The sequence below is a fragment of the Lucilia cuprina genome, chromosome 2 (genome assembly GCF_022045245.1).
Source record: "Lucilia cuprina isolate Lc7/37 chromosome 2, ASM2204524v1, whole genome shotgun sequence".
In the NCBI taxonomy this organism is placed as follows: domain Eukaryota; kingdom Metazoa; phylum Arthropoda; class Insecta; order Diptera; family Calliphoridae; genus Lucilia; species Lucilia cuprina.
The window spans coordinates 48869405-48891768 of record NC_060950.1 but is presented as its reverse complement, the minus strand read 5'-3'; the positions used below and the strand labels follow the sequence as shown (position 1 = coordinate 48891768).

Below are 22364 nucleotides of genomic sequence, written 5' to 3'. Positions count from 1 at the left end.
CAGGAGCGCCTTGCAAGTCATACAAAGATTTATGTTCAAGGTCAAAAAAAAAGAGGGTCACACAAAAACTTTTTTCAATCTCAAATGAGGAAATTGCTGATACATTTAACGAAATGCTGAAAAAGGAAAACCAACCTATGGATGCCGTACATATTGCAACTATTCTTGCTAATGCATCACCAAAACGACTTAAGCGAATTGTGGAAAGTATACCAACTCCAACATCACAATCAAATTTTACTGAAGAGAAAGCAATAGCGCTTATGTTGGAACTGGGTCTCAGTCGAAATAAGTACCAAATATTAAGGAAAGCTCTGCATGAAAAAGGACACAATATATTACCATCATACAAGGCGATCCAGGAAAAAAACAAACTATCCTACCATCACCTATTGCTGTTAATGATGTGGAAGCTTGTATTGATATATCATCCTTGCTCGAAAACACAGCATTAAAAATTGTGTCAGACTTTTCAGATGACTAACTAAGGAAAATTCATAACTGTGATGTTGTCTTAATGTGTAAGTGGGGATGTGACGGTTTATCAGCACTTCCAGAATACAAACAAGCTTGTGGAAGTCGGACATTAGCAGACTACAAAAGTGTATTTATGTCATCATTAGTGCCATTACGAATTCGTTCATATTCCCTTAATCCATCATCGTCAAGCATCGGAAATTCATTTGAAGTTATATGGATCAATACAACTCCGGGTTCAAAAAATTTTGGTAGACCCATTGGATTTAAATATATAAAAGAGTCAAAGAAAACAACAAAGGATTTAGTGGAATATTTAAAAGATGAAATAAATGCACTGGAGCCCTTTTGCATAAAAATAAAGGAATTCTCTATTAACGTATCATATCAGCTAAGCTTAACAATGATTGATGGAAAGGTCAGCAATGCCATAACAGAAACTTCTTCCTTCTGGAGATGCTCAATATGTAATGAGAACAAGTCGCAATTTTCAAATATAAACAAAAGCAGAAGTATTAATGAAGAAGTCCTGTCTTTCGGAATTTCACCACTTCATGCCAGAATACGATTTTTGGATTAATTTTTACACATAGCATACGACCTAAAATATAGAAGTGTGCCAGAGAATCTTACTAAATCAACAAAAAATAATGAAGAATTGAAAGAACTGAGAGCTGCGGAGAAAAGCAGAATCCGAGAAGAATTTAAAGTTCAGATGTTCAGATTAAACATAGACAATCCACTTCCACTGCTTCGAAGAGTTAACACTATTTTAATGGCACTGAATAGTAAACATAAAATTAATGGAAATCGATTTGGGGAATATACATCTAAAATTTCTAAATTACTTGTATCTCTATCCATGGAGGGAATTAACACCAACAGTACACAAAGTATTGTGCCATGGTCAAATAATAATTGAATCGAATATTCTTCCACTTGGAGAGTTAGCAGAAGAAGCCCAGGAAGCGAGGAATCGAGATTTTAAACATGTTTAACTATTCAGCTTAAGAAAATGCTCCAGGCAATCACAGATTGAAGATATTTTTAATAGTTTACTTCTATCTTCTGATCTTGTTCTTTCAACTATGCGAAAAAGATTGATTTGTTATGAAACTCTATCATCTCAAAACAAGGAAAATTTAAAGGACTTATATTACCTTCTGGATATGTATACCGATGTAACAGATTATTTTATAGAAAATAAGTAGTTTTAGGAATTATCTATATAAGTAAGTTGTAAGAATTAAGTGTATTATGTTTAAGATAAACAGTTCAAATAAAAAAGCTATTATACTAACTGATGATATTGTATTAAATTGTGTTTTATATTTCGGTGGGCGGGAAAGGTGGTTTGTGTGGGGTGATTTAGGTGTTGTTGTGCGTGGCTCATAATAAAATTATAATTTTTTTTATTGTATATACAATGTTATAGTCTTTAATAAAATAATTAACTAAATAATTTTTAAAAATTGTCCAAATATTTTATTCAACACCAAATGTATGTTCTGTCATACTTAATACTAAAATATGAAAAAGATGAAATTAAAGGACACAGGTTTAAATGAACATATTTTTGAATGTAATTGAGGTATTGGCTTGAAAATTTTTGTAAAGAATCGAGAATTTCCATATCTAACTAAAAATTGATATTAAGGGATAAATAGGACTAAATTGTTGTAGCTATCTGCGACACTATTTAAATTTTGATATAAATCATAGTTTTAGAAATTAAACAAATTTGTAATATATGACAAAATCTTTATTTATGAACAAAACTCAATGAAATTTTCAACGCTTGTTAAATTTGTCAATTCAAATAAGAAAATGCAAAAAAAAATAAAAAGGTCAAAGGGCATCCCGCAGTTCCCAAGGTATGGTAAATTTTGTATCACTAAATTTTTAAATGCATATAACTCGGATATTATAAGAGATAAGTAGTGTGTCCAAGCATGTTTTTCAAGATCTCGTCGAGCGCTTTCACTTTCAATATAAAAATCTTTGTATTTGGGTGAAAAAAATGGCACGAGTTTAAAAATTTTACATGTCGTAGGTACCCTACTTTGAGCCGCCACAGCGCCGTCCCTGGGGCATCTGCAGGGTTCATCTTCAAAACTTAAACTCTAATACTCCTTGGCTACGCTCACGCCAAATCGGATCAGCCGTTTACAAATGCCAGATTTATTTCCAAAAAAACCTCCATTCTGCCCCACTGTGCGCTGTTCCAAAAACTGCCATAAAAAGTATGATATCACAATTTCAAAAATATCGCGTGAAGCCTAATATATATAAAATATAAAAAATCGAAATGCTGTTTTTTTGTTAATTTTTGTTAATATTGCTGTATTTTACTTATTATAAAATTTTAAATTTCAATTACTCCTATATATTTAAATAACAAATTTTAGATATTTCAATTACTCTATGTTGCCTCCGGTAGGTTAGTGGTTAGTGTTCTAGTCTGTTATACCGGAGGTGGTGGGTTCGATTCCTACCCGTGGCACTGGTTAAGGAGCGCACAACAGGCCCGATAGAGGCCTAGGTGTATTTCTTTGGATTTGATGTGTATACATCCTCCTTTCAAACTAACTAACTAACTCAATTACTCTATATATTTAAATAACAAATTTTAGATATTTTAGTGTTGGTACGACTAAATTTAAACATTTCTTAACCGATTTATAAGTTTTTTCTAATTGGATACATATACAAGAAAACCAAGGATTTTGACCTAGAAAAAAAGTTTAGTTAAACTGTATATTATAACAAAATCATTCGGCTTTTTCTTAATTTTATATTGATAAACAAAAACTACTTAATAGAAACCCCATCTATTTGGGGAGTACCACTATGATGGGGACATCACCGAGTACCACTATATAATATATATTAGGATATATTATATTTAACACATATCCGTTCATCCTAATATATTTATATTTATATAAAATTCTAACGTTACTGAGCCTAAACGGTTAAAGCTAAAGAGCTGAAATTTGGACAGGGGGTTGGTCTCCCACTAAATAGATCCACTAAGACGGGATTTTTGGAAATTCGAATGTTTAGGGATAAAAAGGGTAAAAACGGGTCAATTCTCATATCCTCATATCTCCTAAACTAGAAAGATACAAAAATAGTTTAAAGCTTATCGTCTGGTACTTTTTTTCAATTTCGGCCCTTTAGGGAATAAACGGGTAAAAACTGTATTTTGGTACTTTTTTTGCACCCCGTGTATCTTTTAAACCAGTGAACATTAAAACAATATTTTTGACTCCTTCATAACTTGACGAAAAAATAAAAATATAAATTTAGTACTTTTTGGTTATTCGGATGTTTAAGGGGTGAAAATTGTACCTATTTTTGGCACTTTTTTCATAAAACATTGATTTTGGTTTATTAACTTATCTATATAATTAATAGGCAAAGCGAGTTTATCGGATGTATACTCTTACAGTATACATCCGATTTTGGCCAAAAGTATATCATTCTAAAGGTATTTATTCGAAGATGTGCACAATTTATATATTAATGAGATTGGTTCAGATTATTGGGAGCTATAAGCATTTAAAGTGGTTACTAACAGATAGGTATTAAGCATGTAGAGCCCGGAGTAAATGAGAATCTTTATAGATTATAGGGGACTTTTTGGTACTTTTCGTACTTCGACTGGTACTTTTTGAGTTTTCTATTAAATTTAACCTAGAAACATGAAATTAAGCATGTGGAGCCCGCAGTAAATGAGAATCTATAATGGGGACTTTTTGGTACTTTTTCGTTCTACAAAAGGTACTTTTAGAGTTTTCTATAAAATTTAACCTAGAAAAATTAAATTAAGCATGTAGAGCCCGGAGTAAATGAGAATCTATAAAAGGGGCATTATTGGTACTTTTTCGTTCTTCAAAAGGTACTTTTTGAATTTCCTATAATATTGAACCTAGAAACATGAAATTAAGTATGTAGAGGATGGATTAAGTGAGAACCTATAAAAGGGGACTTTTGGTACTTTTTCGTTCTTCAAAAGGTACTTTTTGGATTTTTGTATAATATTGAACCTAACGTGAAATTGAGCGCGGATTAAGTGAGGACCTATAAAAGGGAACTTTTTGGTAGTCTTTTGTTCTTTAAAATGTACATTTTGAATTTTCTGTAATATTGAACCTAGAAACATAAAATTAAGCATTTAGAGCCTGGATTAAGTGAGATCCTATAAAAGCGAAATGTTTGGTACTTTTTCGTTCTTCAAAAGGTACTTTTTGTGTTTTTATAATATTGATCCTTGATACGTGAAATTAAGCATGTGGAGTTAATTAGAATCTATAAAAGTGGGCCCTTTGGTAGATATAAAAATAAGCAATTAGGGACTTGAGTGAATGAAAATTTAAACTGGAATATTTTCTGGTACTTTTTCGTTCTTTAATTGTTACTTTTTGAATTTTCTATAATATTGAACTTAGAAACATGAAATTAAATAAAGTAGGTCTTTTGGTACTTTTTCGTAATTTACTGGTACTGGTACTTTTATAGCTTTCTAAAATATTGTATATATAAAGATAAAATTAAAAATTTCGATTCGACTTTCCGCCACATAAACAACATCTTACAAAAACGTAATTACGATCGAAATGCAGAATACACACAATCGTAAAGCATTGAAACGAAATGGAATTGTTCCTTCTATTTCTTACGATTCAGTTTTTTGTTGGAACACCTTTTTTCGATCATTGCGTAAACGTATTAGATATGCAGAATAGGGGTGATTATAAATTTTATTTGATAACGTTAGTAGACTGACTATAAACGAACTATAATGGAATGTTCCAAATTGATTTGTTAACGTTAATATCCGACTTTAAAATACTACCTACAAGCTAACTATCATGTATGATATGCAGAAGTATCCCAAAATTATCTGGAGACCATTTTGTTTCGACATGTTTTTTATGTTTCTTTAATATTTGTGATTTTATTTAACATTTTCTTATTAACTTTGTGAAATTAATGTCAGTAAATTTGAAAAATATGCTGTAAATATAATACATTAATAGTTAAAATTACATTACACACAGTAGTGATCAAAACATTCGGAACTGAATCAACATTTCACATTTTATTTTTAAACAGTTTATATTAAATTAATTAAATTATTAAAAATTTTAAGCTTTACTTTAAGGCCCAACTATAATATGAATAAGCAAGCTTAAGTTAATGACAAAATCGAACAAAAAGTCTCTCATGTGCTTAAGAAAATCCTAGAAAACTTTCATGTGGCTATAATGTACCTACGTGCATTCAAAACACTTTAGCTCGATTTACACATTTATGTGCCACACGTAATAAAAAAGTAAATATTTCATAACATTTTATTAAAAAAATAATTTTCTTGACAATTTTAAATTTTTTTTTTTTTTTTTGTGTACAATAAACAAACAATTGATTTCGTACTGAATATGCTGTCAGCATCGCTCTTTGCTTAAGCAAATAAAATTTGACGAAACTTAACGAAACTCTTTAAGTGCGTTATAGTTTTTCACATACGTTTTATATGTGTTCGCACAGTTGCTTAATCTGACTTCAGTTTATGTAAGCATATTATAGTTAGGCCTTTAGTGTTATTTATAAACTTAAAAAGATTAATATTATGTGAGGTAGTTGATATCAAGGTGTTCAAAACATTTGCAACTAGTATTGCTTGCATTCCAGATAAGTCTCTAAACACAAAAAAAATTTTGAAATATAAAAGTAATCGGATTTATTTTTAATAATTTACGAGTTTTGAATTTTAAAATGATAAAATATTAACATTTGATTACATTTGAATTGAAAAAAGGCATGGAATTAAATAAATTTCGAGTACGAGTCTTCTTTGGACAAAATGTCAAACTTCGACAGGGAGTTCAGCGTACAAGCTGCTGGAGTGTAAGTGGTGCCACGTCAACCAAGGCACTGGAAACCCTGTTAGATATTCCACTCATTGACACATATTTAAGATATGAGGCGTCGATTACAGCCGAACGGCTCATTACTTTAGGTGAACTGGCCAAAAGCGGTTATATGACACGTTATAGTTTGGTAAACGGTAAATTGGATTAGAATAAATATGGCTCTTAAATATTTACCGACAGCCAGAAGGCAAGTAGGACTGACTTGCCTACTGAAAATTTTACGAATTTTGCATCACAAACTACGAACTCTTCAAATTCGGTAAGTGCTTTGAGTCACTGTATTGTTGAAATCTACATTAGGTTTTATCACAATGTGATATAATAACACTTTTCAACAAGTTCTTGTAAACACTTCCATCCATTGTGATTCTCATAAGGATATTGGGCTTTTCCACTCAAATTAAACCTACCCCACGCCATGAGATGTCATGCAAAGTGTTTTTAATTGTTTTAAAACTTTTCATAATGAATTATTTAACTTAGTCTCTTTTAGTAAATTTTTTCATTATTACAAAAAAACTCTTTGAGAAGTATATTTTGTCTCTTTTTATATATTCTCTTCTACACCATGCTATGAACCCAAGTCAAAATATTTGTGAAATCCTAGAAGATCTAATTTAACAATTGCAGTCGATAATTTTGCTATAAATAATCAATTTTGTTTCATTTAAAATAAAATAATATTTCCAGCTACCCTTAAAATCCGCTTAGAGTATTTGATTCTCCTTCTTTTAGTTAAAGGATCATCAGCAGATGGAGAGGTGGTTTTATTTTCAACAGGCGTCCTAACGTTTAAATACATACCTAATGAAGTTTGCATATCATCTTTAGGATTTGGAAGTAATAGTTTAAGATTTTTCTTGTCTTTGCTTAACAACTAGTTGCCCATCCTCTCCACACCAATGATACCTACAACTTGCTCTGAAAAATATTTATCAAATTTTAATCTGAAATTTATTAGTAATGAATACCTATACAATAAAATTTAAACTCTAGCAGAAAGAAATATTAACCGTTGTACTGTACTACTGTATCATAGATGGGCACTTTGCAGTACCAGTAAAAATGCAGTAAAAATAGAATTTTACTGATTACTGAAAAAATTTTCAGTATTCAGTGAAGTTTTACTGATTACTGAAAAAAAATCAGTATTCAGTAAATTTTTACTGAATACTGGAAAAAAAATCAGTATTCAGTAAATTTTTACTGAATACTGAAAAGAAAAATAACCAGTAATTTTTACTGATTAATGAAAAAAAATTCAGTATTCAGTAAATTTTTACTGAATACTGAAAAAATCAGTATCAATATATTGAAATCTATTATGCATTACCGGTAAGATGTTATTAGTAGAAATATTTAACTAAAGCCGTAACCCACTGGGTTTGAACTGAAGACCTCACGATTGCTGGTCGCCGTTCTATACTCCTTATTTATTTAGTTATGCGTTCTTAAGTACTAGTTAGTAAAAAGTTAATGCTTTTTATATTTTTAATTTTCTTTCGGCATAAAAAATTAATAGGTATTACTTTTGGTTTGTATTTTTAAAAAAAGAGAAAAAAATTAAAATTGGTTTAAATGAAACTTATTATTTTTTTTTTTGCTACAAAAAGTGCTAAATTGCCATTACTGATGTTTGTGTTAGGGACATAAAATGTTGTAAATTTAAAATAGATTTCAATAAATAAATTATAAAAAATAGTTAACACGTCCAGGATTCGAACCAGCGACGTCAATCTTTTAGCCCAATGTTTTACCCACAGCACCACTGCATAGATATTTGACTTTACGTATATAATTTGTAAATATATTTAATGATGTTTGTGTTAGGGATATAAAATGTTTTAAATTTAAAATAGATTTTAAAAAATAAATTATAAAAAATAGTTAACACGTCCAAGATTCGAACCAGCGACGTCAATCTTTTAACCCAATGTTTTACCCACAACACCACTGCATAGATATTTGACTTTACGTATATAATTTATAAATACATATATTTAACAATTTAATTTCCGTATTTGATAATAATTAATAAATTTGGCCGGCCAATTGACAAAAAATAACTTTTACTTAATTTTTTTATTAACTCTTTCACGTATGCGGATATCTGTGTGTGTAGAGCGTAATTTTGAGTTCACAGATAGAGTAAATGGTTATTTCCAAAGAAAACTTATTTATTTTTAAGAATTTCATGGCACTGTCAGCCAAAAAAGATAATATCCTGCGATATCCTTCGAAAACACTTATTCCATTTTTCATAAAAAATTATCAATATACGCAGAAATAAAGCGTGTAATGAACTCATAGCCATAAAAATTCCAGCGGTTTAATTTAGTGCGTGAAAGGATTAATTTAGATTTTTTAGACGTTACTCACAAACGTAAATCGTTTAAGAAGACAAAAACTCAGCGACGCAAATTTTGAAATGTTGGTGTTAAGAAAAGCTAACAGTGGAAACTAAAAATTTATGTATTTCAAAACAAAAAAAAAAATAACTTTTTTTTATCAATAGATATTTTTTGAACAATAATTAAAAACAAAATATTTTTCAGGTCTGTTCATTTACTTTCCTAGTAAGAGAGCTTAATATAAAAGTTTGCAAAATTACTTTCGAAAATACTAACATGTAGTTAATAAAGTTTTACCGGAAATGCATAATAGATTTCAATTTACTGCTACTGATTTTTTCAGTATTCAGTAAAAATTTACTGAATACTGAATTTTTTTCATTAATCAGTAAAAATTACTGCTTACTGATTTTTTTTTTCAGTATTCAGTAAAAATTTACTGAATACTGATTTTTTTCAGTAATCAGTAAAATTTTACTGAATAATGATTTTTTTTTCAGTAATCAGTAAAATTTTACTGGTAATGAAATTTAGATTTACTGAATACTGCAATGCTTAATGCATTAGAAATATAATGCAGTGTGCCCATGTATGTACTGTATTACACAACATCTGCTTTATCTCCTTGTTGTTGTTTTTACGCTTTTATTTATAATTTGTTGAGGAAATTTTCAGAGGTAGTCTGAGATTTTCACTCATATCTCAGTTATTTATAAACCGATTTTGCTGATTTTCAATAGGAAACTTCTCGAAGCATGTTTGACAGAATTATTGAAGATTTGGATCTCAAAGATATTTGGAGTCTTCAGAAAATTGATTTCAACAGACAGACAGACGGACATAGCTTAATCGACTCCGCTATCTATAAGGATCCAGAATATATATACTTTATAGGTCGGAAAATTATATTATAGAAATTACAAACGGAATGACAAACTTATATATACCCTTCTCACGAAGGTGAAGGGTATAAAAAACTGTACTCATTGCCATCCAAAAAAAATACATTTTATATAATATATATACTCTGAATTTCATTCTTTTTCAGTTATTTTATTAAACAAGGGAGAAAATAAATCTCCGTTTTTGATTCAATTAACAATCACTACTGCTCCCACCTAGTCATTCTCGAGATTGGCTTAGATATCATCAACTGAAATGCAAAAGTTAGTAACAACATTTAAAAATTTTCAGGAATGACAAAAAACTAAGGCCCGTTTTCAGAGAGAATACAATATTTAAACAATATTTAAAATTTTATATGGAAAACACTAACAAAAACTGAATAGTTTTCATACAAAATTTTCTTCTTTCTAAATTCGGCAATAAATAAAACAAGTAAGAAATTATAGCCGGGCGAGGACGACATATAATACCCTACACCTTTTACAAAAATAAAATGTGATTTAGTTGTCATAATAAAGTATTTAAATAAGATTGTACCTTGCCTCAGATATACATACTTAAGCCGTTTATTCATAAGGGTCATAAAGTAAAACTTGATTTTGCAGTTTTTTACTCGAGATAAGAGTATATTAAACATAATTTTGAATTTAAAAGCCTTATTCGACGGATTCAGTTGTATGGGGGCTAGCTATATAACTTGGTTTTGCAGTTTTTTTACTCGAGATATGAGTATATTAAACATAATTATGAATTTAAAAGCCCTATTCGACGGATTTAGTTGTATGACAAATTTCATTGAATTACAGTAGGAACTTGATTATCCATGATTCGATTATACGGCAACATCAATTATCCGGGATGGAAAAATAAATTTTTTATCATCGACTGAATTTTATTTTGTTTTGACTTAAATTTTTCAGCATCGTTTAATTAATTATATCGCCTATTATGCGTAATTATATCCAAATTCTATTATATTTTAACAACCATGAACAATTAGAATAAATCGAAAAGGGGAATTCCCGTGAAACGAAAATACTAAATTGGAAAATAAGAGACAAACAACATAACGAATATTTTTAGAAATTACATAACATAAAATCCTTATCTACTGTTTTTTATATTTTTGAATCATGTATGAATATAAAATCATTATTTCGTAATCAAATGATTTCGTTTTTATATAAATATGTACATTTTCATTTATTATTTAATAAAAATATCTATTAAAAACTGGCCAAAGTTGGAACTCAATTAACCGAGAAAATCAATTATACAGAATGTTTCCGGTCCCGATAAAACTGAAAGAGCGAAAAAACTATAAATGAGAAATCATTGTACTCTCATCTCCACAAAAATGCATATATGGAAAACTGAAATAATAATAAATAATATTAATGTAACACAATACTAATATTTTTAGTTTAAAAGTAGCAAATATTTGTTCCCTGTTTTGCACATATTTATTTTAAATATTAAAATATATGTATATAAAAATACAAATTTGAGCTTTTTAACTACCCAGCAAAAAAAAAATGGAAGTGGTTCAAAGCGAACGTCATTTTCATGACTTTTTAAGTAATAGTTTAATTAAAGCTATGCTAAATGCCTTCCAAAATGTTAAATTATTTGTCATAAATGAAGTGATTTAAAAAACTGGAAAATCTGTCAACTATACAACTTTAAATCATGAATTTTATAAATAAGAATTTTATTTCTCAAGAAAGTTTAATTTATGTAAATGCAAATATGAAAACCAACATTTTTTAAATCTTTTCTAATAGAATTTGTTTTTTAAATTTTGATTATTTACAAAAAAATATATGTATGAAAGAAATCAATAAATATAAAACAGTGTTGTTAACTAACTAACTAAGTTTGTATAATGTAACAGAGGAGTTAATACTTTGGTTCAATACTATTTAAAATTATTTAACTAATTTTTATATTCATTATGTCTAAAATATTATCTTCTTTAAAGGAGTTAGATTTTCAGTTATTTTTTATAATATATTGTCTACAATATTTGTTTTTGTTTTTAATGTATTGATAGTTGATAACACTGATTGTTCTGTAAATAGTGATGGATATAAAATACTTGATGTATTCGAGTAACCACATTTATAAATTAATAATAATATATTTTTAATTTATAAAAGTATAACAAAAGTAAAAATCAACAATATACTGTTGGAATGTTGGAAAATTATTTAATTACAACTTATTTTAATTTTTAATAATTTTGTTTGTAAGTAAAACACGATTACTTGTGAAGATTTATAAAGAAGTACGACTACTTAGTATTTTGTAAACGTATTCACTATATTTTTTGTTCAAAAAAGAAGAAGCGCAAATTAATGGCTGAAGTGTTAAAAAGTAAAATTTGAAATAAAAAAAGAGTTAAAAGTAAAATTTAAAATAAAAAAAGAGTTAAAAAACAATTATTTAAAAAGTTTAAACAGTGGTTAAAAAAATCTATTTAAGGTAAATAATATGAGTTCAAAAAGAACATTCAAACGCCAAATAAGAAATGAAAAAAATATAATTTTTTCTAAACTTAAAGTTATATCAGGTAAGGAATCTGAAGATTTTCCTTCATCTTTAAACCAAGCAGACCAGTCCGTTTATAATGAGGATCACGAGTCTACCCAAAATTTTTCACAACCCCTACGGAAAAAATTGAGAATATGGTTCCTAGAGTTTGGTCCATCTGTACAGTGCTGCAACTCCCTCTTGAAGATTTTGAAATACGAAAATATGGATGTTCCCATCAGTGTTGGCGGTCTCTTACAGAGAACGGAAAAATGCCAAACTAGAACTGTTGCACCTGGAGAATACCTCCATATAGGAATAGCAAAAAATCTTCAAAACTTTATACCTATTATTCATTATACCTATTATTCATTTTAACAGTAATATGCTATAAAATGAACTTAAAATGTAAAAAATTGGATAAATTTTTGTTAAATAAAAAAATAACTTTAATCTATTTAAAGCACTGAAAATAAGCCCAAAGAGTTCTTTTTATTATATATTTTCATTAATCCCACGAATTCATTTAATTTGTCATCTACAATGCGGAAAAAACACATTTTCTTCACTTATGAAACATCGTATCAAAATCATTGAACATGCATTGGTTCTATACATGCATTCGGATGGGTACCCGTTTCTTTTAAATAGTTGCATAAACACATGATCGCCAAAGACACGCCAATGTTAAAATCATGCATGTTTCACCTAAATCGAACCACTTCGTCATCACTTGCACCTCTGATTAAACAGCATCTTTGTCATGTAACTTTTTGCTGGGTATATTTGTAATTAAATATATACATATTAAATTGTTGAAAGAAAAACCATTTTAAAAAGTTAATAATTCTAAAAAGTACTAAATAGTAGTGCAGATGCTAAAAAAGTACAATAATTAGTAGTGTCCGACCGAACGTTCGGGTACGGGTTTGGAGTTCGGTAAAAAGTGTGGTTCGGCCAAACACCTATCTTTTTATAAAATGTTTATTTATCATATTTTTACATCATCAACAAGTTTTAAAAATGCTGGAAATTTGTTTACAGAAGTTTTCATACATACTCGCTGTACAATAAATTTCCGATATATATACAGTGTCTCTCATAAGTATTCAAATTTAGGTAAACTATGAAAAGAAACCAAATTTAATAATATATTTTGTGTGCAAAAAAATAAATTAATTGTTATATTGACTAGACAGACCTTAAGTTTGATATCACGCTTTTTAAAGCTTGAAAAATTTACATTTACTTACATTTAAAAAAAAGTGCCTTACAAAAGTATAAGTTTTTTCCTGTATTTCATATATGATCATATTATACAAAACACAAATTTTAATTTTTTTTAAGGGGTTACTATCAACCGAAATGATATATTTTTGCCCCATTTGGTCCACAATTTTTGGGGATTTGTACCCTTTTTTATGTAATATCATTAATTATTTTTTGTTAGATGAATCTGTATTTAAACGATCCAAGATATATTATTAATATCATTATTCTGTCTAATTCTAATTCAATATATTGGAACTTAAGTCCATTTCATAATACAAGGGTCAAAAATTTTTCGGAGAAAGTTTTCTTGTATATATTCTTTTAGATATCAGCTTTTATATATATTTTAAGTTTTCAATGTATTGTGGAAGTGTACAACTCCAAAGCATGCCTCGAAGAAACACCATTCAATATTATCATTATTTTTATATACCAATGACGTCCAGGCTGCATGCCACTATATCATTATGGTCTAACACAAAAACAGTGTTATTGTAATGGGCAACATAAGCGAGAAAGTTGCGAATAGAAAAAACTGAAATCTACTGTATAGGAGGACGTTTTGTAAGTGTATGTTTTGGAAGTGTAAACCGATATAATGTATTAAAAATTTAAAATAGCTAGCCAACTTTCTCGGAAAATATCGACCCTAGTGGTACGAAAATGGACTTAAGATCCATACAATTCAATTAGAAACAGAAAAACGACACCAAAAATACATCTTGGAACTTTTAAGTACAGATCCTTATTTTTATATACCTCAAGGGGTGTATTAAACCCTAATATTAAAGTTTGGTTTTATATCTGGAAAAAAATTACAAAAATTGCAAATATTGTCAAAAATCGCAATTTAACTGATATTACATGAAAAGATGGTACAAATGCTCCAAAATTGTGGAACAAATGGGCCAAAAATATATAATTTCGGTTGATAGTAACCCCTTAACACAATTTTAAGCAAAAAAAACACTCGATTATAATTTTTGTGTTTCGTATAATATGGTCATATATGAAATCCAGGAAAAATTCGTATACTTTTGTGAGGCAATTTTATGGACTTTTTATGTAATTTTTCAAATTTTAAAGAGTGCGATATTATACCTTAGGACTTTCTAGACAATATATCAAATTTAATTATTCATTTCACACACAAAAATATTATTAAATTATGTTTCTTTTCAAGTACAACCAAATTCGAATACTTATGTGAGACACTTATGTGTAGGTACAGAACGCGTTTTCGGCTGATTTGAAAAACTGTTAACCAGAAAGTGATTAAAAAGTTAAGAAAAGCGAAACACTTAATTTGAATTACCTAGTTTCGACTATAAATTTTTTATCTCATTTGTAACATTGAAAATTTCTAGTTCCTTATTCTCAAACTAATTAGACATGTCTATCAGTCACTCAGACGGTCAGTCTCTTAAAAAAAACGATAGGACCTAAACTATTGTTGCAGTTTGATTGGTATTCAAAATTGACAAAATCGGTTTACATTTGGACATGGCCAAACGTTCACTTTATATTATATCACTATATACATCTCTGATTATGAACAGTTGTCAACTTCATACGTTGTTAACTTTATGCAGTGAATTACAAGTGCATGTACGAATTTGACAGTTTTTCATAATTCATTCCCTTTTTATTATTTCTCGTGTCAGTACTACTTTTGTATACTTTGAATTAATATTAAATACATAATACAAATGATGAATTAATACATAGTCAATTATCATAGGTTACCATAAATTGGCGACGAGAAAAGAAAAAACAATATATAGAAATTCACATTTTGGATAATAGTACAAGAAAATCTATACACATTTTACATAACAAAATGGACGCCAACCAGTTCGAGAAAATTCTACAGATGCAAATGCTCGAACAGATGAGAATGGCATCAAATACGGTGCAAGTGCAAAATGATGCGGCGAACACTATTTTGGTACCAAATTTTGATCCGTTTGACACGGTAAAGGAGCCGTATAAAAATTATATCGAAAGATTTCAAAATTACATTGAAATAAAGGGCATTAGCGCTAATAAAGATTATTGCTTGAAACTCCTACTGAATTCAATTGGGATAAGTACGTTCAACATAATCACAGCATTAGCTGCACCGATAACTGCTGCTGAATTGGATTATGATGACTTATACTAGTGGCACAGCATCGCGTTTTGACCAAATACTATAATAACCAACAAACAAATGCCGAGTTTGTTGCAACCCTTCGTGCAGAAATAGGCGAGTGTGATTTCACATCCCCCTGTACCTGCAAGGTTTCAATAGCGGATAGGCTGAAGGAAAATTATATGCGTAAACAATTATTACAGGTGGATTCACTAAAATTTGATAAAATTGTCACCAAAGCTTTTGCGCTTGAGGCCGCAAAGGTTGATGCGAGTGAGCTGGCAGATACAGCTGGTGCTTCAAACGTCACTACGGACATAAATAAAATTTTGAAAATTAAGAGGTATGGTACGACCGCACAAAAACTAGGATCGAATTCAAAATATACAACACGAAGATTACGGTGTTTGCAGGATAATTGATGTTTATCAGAACAATTTTAAAAATTCTAACTCTGAGCACTATTACGCAAACATCAAAATTGAGGGGAACCAGTAAAATTCGAAGTAGATTCAGGGTCTGGCTTTACATTTCTTCCTAGGAAACAATTCAGGAAATTGAACCTAATTGAGGTAATTACCACTAAGAATTTAATTTTCCGATCATACACGCAAAATACCTTTGTGTCAGATGGAAAAGTACGTGTTAACATAGAATTTAATGGTGCGTCAACCTCGGACGATGTATATATCGTTCCGAATACATGTGCAGGGTTAGTAGGGAAGTTCATGGATTCGACGTCTCAATATCAACTTGACTGAACTGGACAATTTGTATCCAGGTGAGAATTCGATGGATATTTTTTATAATGATGTCTTCGAGGAAAGAGTCGGATGCATCCCATATTACAATGTATCTTTAAAATTACGGGATAATGCTAAGCCTATTTATACAAAGGATCTGGAGAGTTTGGAGAATGCGGGTATAATTACAAAAATTTCTAACAGTGATTGGGGTTCTCCTTTGGTTGTGTTTCCAAAGTCAGATGGAGGGGTTCGATTGTGCGTGGACTACAAGATATGAGTAAACCAACGTTTGGTAAATGCTCATTACCTAATTCGGAAAATTGAACATATCTTTAACAGTCTGCGTAATGCCAAATATTTTTACAGTTTGGAATTGTACAAAGCCTGTATCCATCTTGCTGTTGATGAACCATTCAGTATCATTCAGACCATTTCTACTCACAGAGAAACCTACCGCATGAACAGATTGTCTTTTAGTATAAAGACTGCGCCGGCAGAATTCAACCGTATAATAGATCCAATTTTGCGGCAGGTACCCAACACTGAATCCTACTTTGACGACATTATCATACATGGTAAGTCTATTGAGGAGTGCAAATCAAATCAGATATGTTGCTTACAACAACTAATGCCATATGACCCCGAGTTACCACTTCAGCTGGCGTGTGATGCTAGTTCAACTGGAATCGCTGGTGTTCTTTCCCATTTAGTGGGTGGAGAAGTGATGCCAATTGCATTTGCCTCACGATCGCTTGCAAGCGCACAACAAAATTATTCGCAGTTGGATAGAGAGGCTTTGGCTATTTATTACGCTGTTCAGCACTTCCACGATTATCTGTTTGGCAGACAATTTAATCTTATCACGGTTAACCAAACGTTGATGAGGATCATTAATCTGAACAACAAACTACCACAAATCACCTCAACCAGGTTACAAATGTATGCAGCATTTTTAAGCGGTTATAATTACCAAATTATTCATAAGAAAAGTGTGGAGAATGTTAGTGCAGATTGCTTTTCAAAGGCACCAGTAACTCAGAATGTGCACTTTGTAAACTCAATTGATAGAGAAGTCCATCAATTATGCAATTTTTCTCTTAACCAAATTTGTTCGAAAAGGTTGAGTTTCGGGGAAATTCGAGAAGAGACACAAAATGATGAAAAACTTTCTAAAATACTTTATGAATTGCGCCATACGGCGGCGGCAGATTTTGAGTTCACAATTGATGGAAATATATTATTTAAAGGTCAAAGCATTATGATACCGTCCTCTTTACAAGATACAGATTTGAAAGATCTTCACCACACCCTCATCGGGACCACGAAGATGAAACAATTGTGTATTGAATGGGGATCGATAAAGATATCGAAAATTTGTACGAACTTGTCCAGGTTGTGCTTCTATTAAAAGTAATCCAGTAAAAGCTCCACTTCACCCGTGGGAAGAGCCGGACAACAACTGGGAAAGTATACATATTGATTATGCGGGGCCAGATCAAGGACTCTATTTCTTAATGGTAGTAGATGCTAAATCCAAATGGATAGAGGTAGGCATATGTACAGCAGCACCAACATCAGCTTCAACAATCTAAATTCTTCTCAACATCTTCACACGAAACGGATACCCCGACGTAATAGTATCCGACAATGCCACCATTTTCATCGTTTTGCCAAAATTGCGGTATATTCCAGGAGTTCATAGCTCCTGGACACCCAGCCACAAATGGCCTACCTGAAAGGAACATACAAACCCTCAAAAATAAGTTAGCTGCTATGTCCAACGAGTCATCGTCCACGCAGGAGAAAATAAGAGGTATTCGCTTAAAATATAGAACTACATCACTGAAGAACGGTAAAACGCCTTCAGAATTGTTCTTAGGTAGACAAATTCGAAGTCGCTTGGATACTTTGAAACCTCCAAAGATACAAGGTAATCAGCTGGATCACATTCCATCAAGACAATTAAGAGTGGGAGAAAGATTCAAGCTCGGTATTACACTCCCAACAAATCGTTATGGAAGCTGGGTGCAATAGTTAGGAAAATGGGCCGACTACACTATATAAATAAATTGGACGATGGATACGTATTCAAGAGACATATAGACCAATTATTGTCAACCAATATTCAGGCTGAAACTTCAACTAATGCCCACTTTTTGCAATAACAACTGATGTTCCAACATGCGTCAGTCGTCAATCCTAATCTTTATAATAATTCCGAAGATGGTCCAGTAGCAAGCCAAAATCAACACTCACCAGGAGCATGCAATGATGTTATCCATATTCCACATGACGATGAAAACCCGGATTTACATCAAATTCCCCGTTCAAACAGGGAATCTTCACGACAACGCAGGACTCCGGGCTATTTGGAAGATTACGTCTTGAATTAGATTATTCTATGGTGTCATATTAAGAGTGGGAGAATTATTATATCATTATATACATCTCTGATTATGAACAGTTGTCAACTTCATACGTTGTTAACGTTATGTAGTGATTTGCAAGTGCATTTACGAATTTGACAGTTTTTCATAATTCATTCCTTTTTATTATTTCTCGTGTTAATACTACTTTTGTCTACTTTGAATTAATATTAAATAAATAATATAAATGATGAATTAATACATAGTCTTTCAATTATCATCATCCACCGGTTACCATACTTTAGAAAATGACTAACGTTCATAACAGGCTTAAAAATACTAGTATTTTTATGAAATTATACTTAAATTTTTTTATGACCCAAAATTTCATATAAATTGGCAAATTGAAATTGGCGAATTGTGTTAAGTATTATATATTTTTTATTTTTTTATAAACCTTAATTTTACTAATTCGATAAAATTCATTTTGATTTCGATACATATTTAAAAATTTTGATCAGCTTGGATCATAGTGACCCCTATTCTGCATTTAAATTCGAATAGAAATTTTCTCCGTTTGGCAACTTTGGTATTCTGCATTTCGATTCGACTCTCCGTCACATATACAACAACTTACAAAAATGTAGGTACGATCGAAACGCAGAATACACATATTGGAAAAGCATTGAAACAAAATGGAATTGCTACTTGCAATTCAGTTTTTTGTTGGAAGACCTTTTTTGATCGTTGAGTAACTGAAAGCGTAAACGTAATCGAAATGCAGAATAGAGGTGAATATGATCAAGTATAACAATATTATAATCAGGGAAACCGAAAACATGCTCTAAAAAAAATGTTTAAGCGCTTTAAATACTCCGTAAAAAACTCAAAATATACTCTTAAAATTTAAAAAATATGCTCTAAAAAAAATGTGTTCATTATTTTTTAACATTGAAAAGCTCAAACAGACAGAAGTTGTAATGAAATAATAAATGTTTAGTGTCATATTTCATCCTACAAGATTTTTTATAATTGATTCATCTCATAGTTTGAAGAACTAGTTTAATAGAATTCCGTTTTACGTTTAGATAACCAATAAATAACATGAAACCATTTGGACCCCAAAAAACATATTTCAAACGACAAAGTTTGACACATTTCTACCATAAATTCCAATAATTAGTTTTTTAAACTATAAAAATGGATTGGTCTCATGAAATCAAAAGTAATAGGTTTTATGTCTGATTTAAAATGTAATGCTTTATTGAACAAAAAACTATAACATTGGTTTTCGTGAGAGTAATGTATTTTTTGCAGTTTTTGAGTTCTACAAAATAGGCTGAAAAATTAAAAATAAAAAATTAAATTTTATTTTTGTTAAATAAAGTTTTGAAAACGTAAAAAAACGAAAAAAAACGAAAACATCAAAATATGCACTAAAAGAGTAAAATATGCTCTAAAAACTCGAAAATGTGCCTTAAATATGCTAAAAAAGTCAAATCATGCAAAATTATGTTCTTATGGGTAAAATATGTAAAAATATGCTCTAACAAATCGATGCCAAAATTCTTAAATTGCAATGCATTTGCATATTTTGGTTTCCCTGATTATAATAAATACAAAAATATCATAATGAAATATTTTGACGGTATTTAATCGTAAAATGATATTTTAAAATTGTTACAATAACGATATGTTTAGACTACAATCATAATTTTAACCACAACCATGTTTTTTCTCTGCGTGCTCTTAAAGAGAATTATATCATCGTCAATAATTCGTTTAAAACAGTTTAACAGCGCAGAAAGTTAAACTGTTATTGTAGTGGTGAGAAAATGAAAAAAAAACACTTAGAAAAAATATTTCCTAATTACGCTTGTTATGATGAAGTTTTATAACAAGTAAAATGGTAAATTTTACAGATAAAACATATCCAAAGAAAAGAAAAATGTTAATTTCTTCACAAAGATTAGATTTTTTTATATAAAATGTTTAAAAAAAAGTATTAAAAATATCGTTTTTATGTATTTTTACTATTATGCATTTCTGAAAAGTTTTTGGAGTATATGAGTTTTTTGCAAGTTACTCTCTTGTTTGAAAATGAAGTTGTTGTTTTTACATATTTTGTTTGCAATTCCTGTATTTTTTACGCTCTTGCAATGAGTTTTATTTACGATCGGGTTATGTACGTGTGAATTGCCGAAAATCTTCGTAATTAGAACAATATGAACGCGCAACTCTGGTTTAAAACCCACAAAAAAAGTAATAAATATATGCATTTCACAAAAATGGTTTGTTATTAGAAATTTATCACTCTCTGGAATTCGAAATTAGTTTATAATTGACCCAATTGCTAATTAAAGACCCTCTTCAAATAGTCTTCAGGATGTTCATATTTTGGTTTTAAATTTATTACTATTGAATCATAAATGCGGTTTTAATTTAAGAAAAAAGTTCGTGTTCACCGAACTAAGTTCGGGTTCGACCGAACTTTCAAATTTACCGAAGTTTGGGGTCGAAACGAAATTTGGAGTTCGGTTGGACTCTAATAATTAGTATTATTCATTCGTTCTTTTTCATTGCAAAGGCAAGAAACGAGCGACGACACAACCTTCCTCTATGACAGCTCAAATGAGACTGAAGGCTCAGTTAGTTCGAAAATTCCGTAACGTTTCCGTTCTGTGACGTTCCGTTGACTGTTTATGTTTATACGTAAGAACGTAGCAGCTGTTTTTAAGAATAAGCAAAAAATGCAACTCTGATTTGTTGTGTCAAAAACCAGAGTTGATTTTCTTTCTTTTTTTGTGTCTAAAGCTAGAGTTATGTTTTTTCCATATGTTTACAAATGTATATAGATTTGGTGCTTATATTAAAATAAATAAATAAATAAAAATTAATTTTGAAAGTGATATGGAATGTTCAGATATTGATGACATGTTTATTGCAACAAATTTTATTAATTTGTGCAAAATGTATAAAAAAATAAAATTAAAAGGATTGGACGTAAGCGGAGGTGGTACGCTCGTCCAATTAACAAGGATTGGTCATCAGCCGGGTATTTTAAAAAAGTTTTTTTTAAAAAAAAAAAGTGTGGATGAGGAAAATTTCTTTATTCATACAAGAATGTATAGTTATTTAGCACATGGAAATTCCATTCAGACAATTGCTTGGAGCCACAAGCTAGGAAAAACTACTGTTCGAAACATAATATTGGAGACATGTGAAATAATATGGAATTTACTGTCCCCAATTTATGCTAGTGAACCGACAACTTCTCAATACATAGATATTGAGAAGGATTTTAGTAGAATGTGGAATATCCCCAATTGTGTAGGTGCAATAGATGGAAAGCACATTGCCTTAAAATGTCCACCAAATTCTGGTTCAATGTTCTTCAACTATAAAAACTTTTTCAGTATTGTGCTGATGGGATTTTTTTAATTTCTTTCTTGGTCTTTTCTTTTTATTCTATGGCATTTATGTTGAATGTAATGTCAACTTTGATATTTTCTTTGACATATTTCACAGTTGTATCTCTCTTATTTTATAGTTTTCGCTTTTTTTTTAATTTTAAACTTCATAGCATTTAGTATAATTTTTTTAATAAATATTTACTAATATAAGAAGTACATTAATTT

General features: G+C 30.0%; 1 protein-coding gene and 1 long non-coding RNA gene across 2 annotated transcripts in view; one reads left to right on the top strand and one right to left on the bottom strand.

The window, feature by feature from the left end:
• LOC111681657 (inactive phospholipid phosphatase 7) overlaps nucleotides 1-22364 on the bottom strand; it is a 53002-nt gene that overhangs the window by 9037 nt on the left and 21601 nt on the right. The gene's annotated exons all lie outside the window — the stretch shown is intronic.
• LOC124421379 lies at nucleotides 11662-12491 on the top strand. Its single transcript, XR_006941620.1, has 2 exons — nucleotides 11662-12160; nucleotides 12240-12491. It is a non-coding gene; the product is annotated as an uncharacterized LOC124421379 (long non-coding RNA).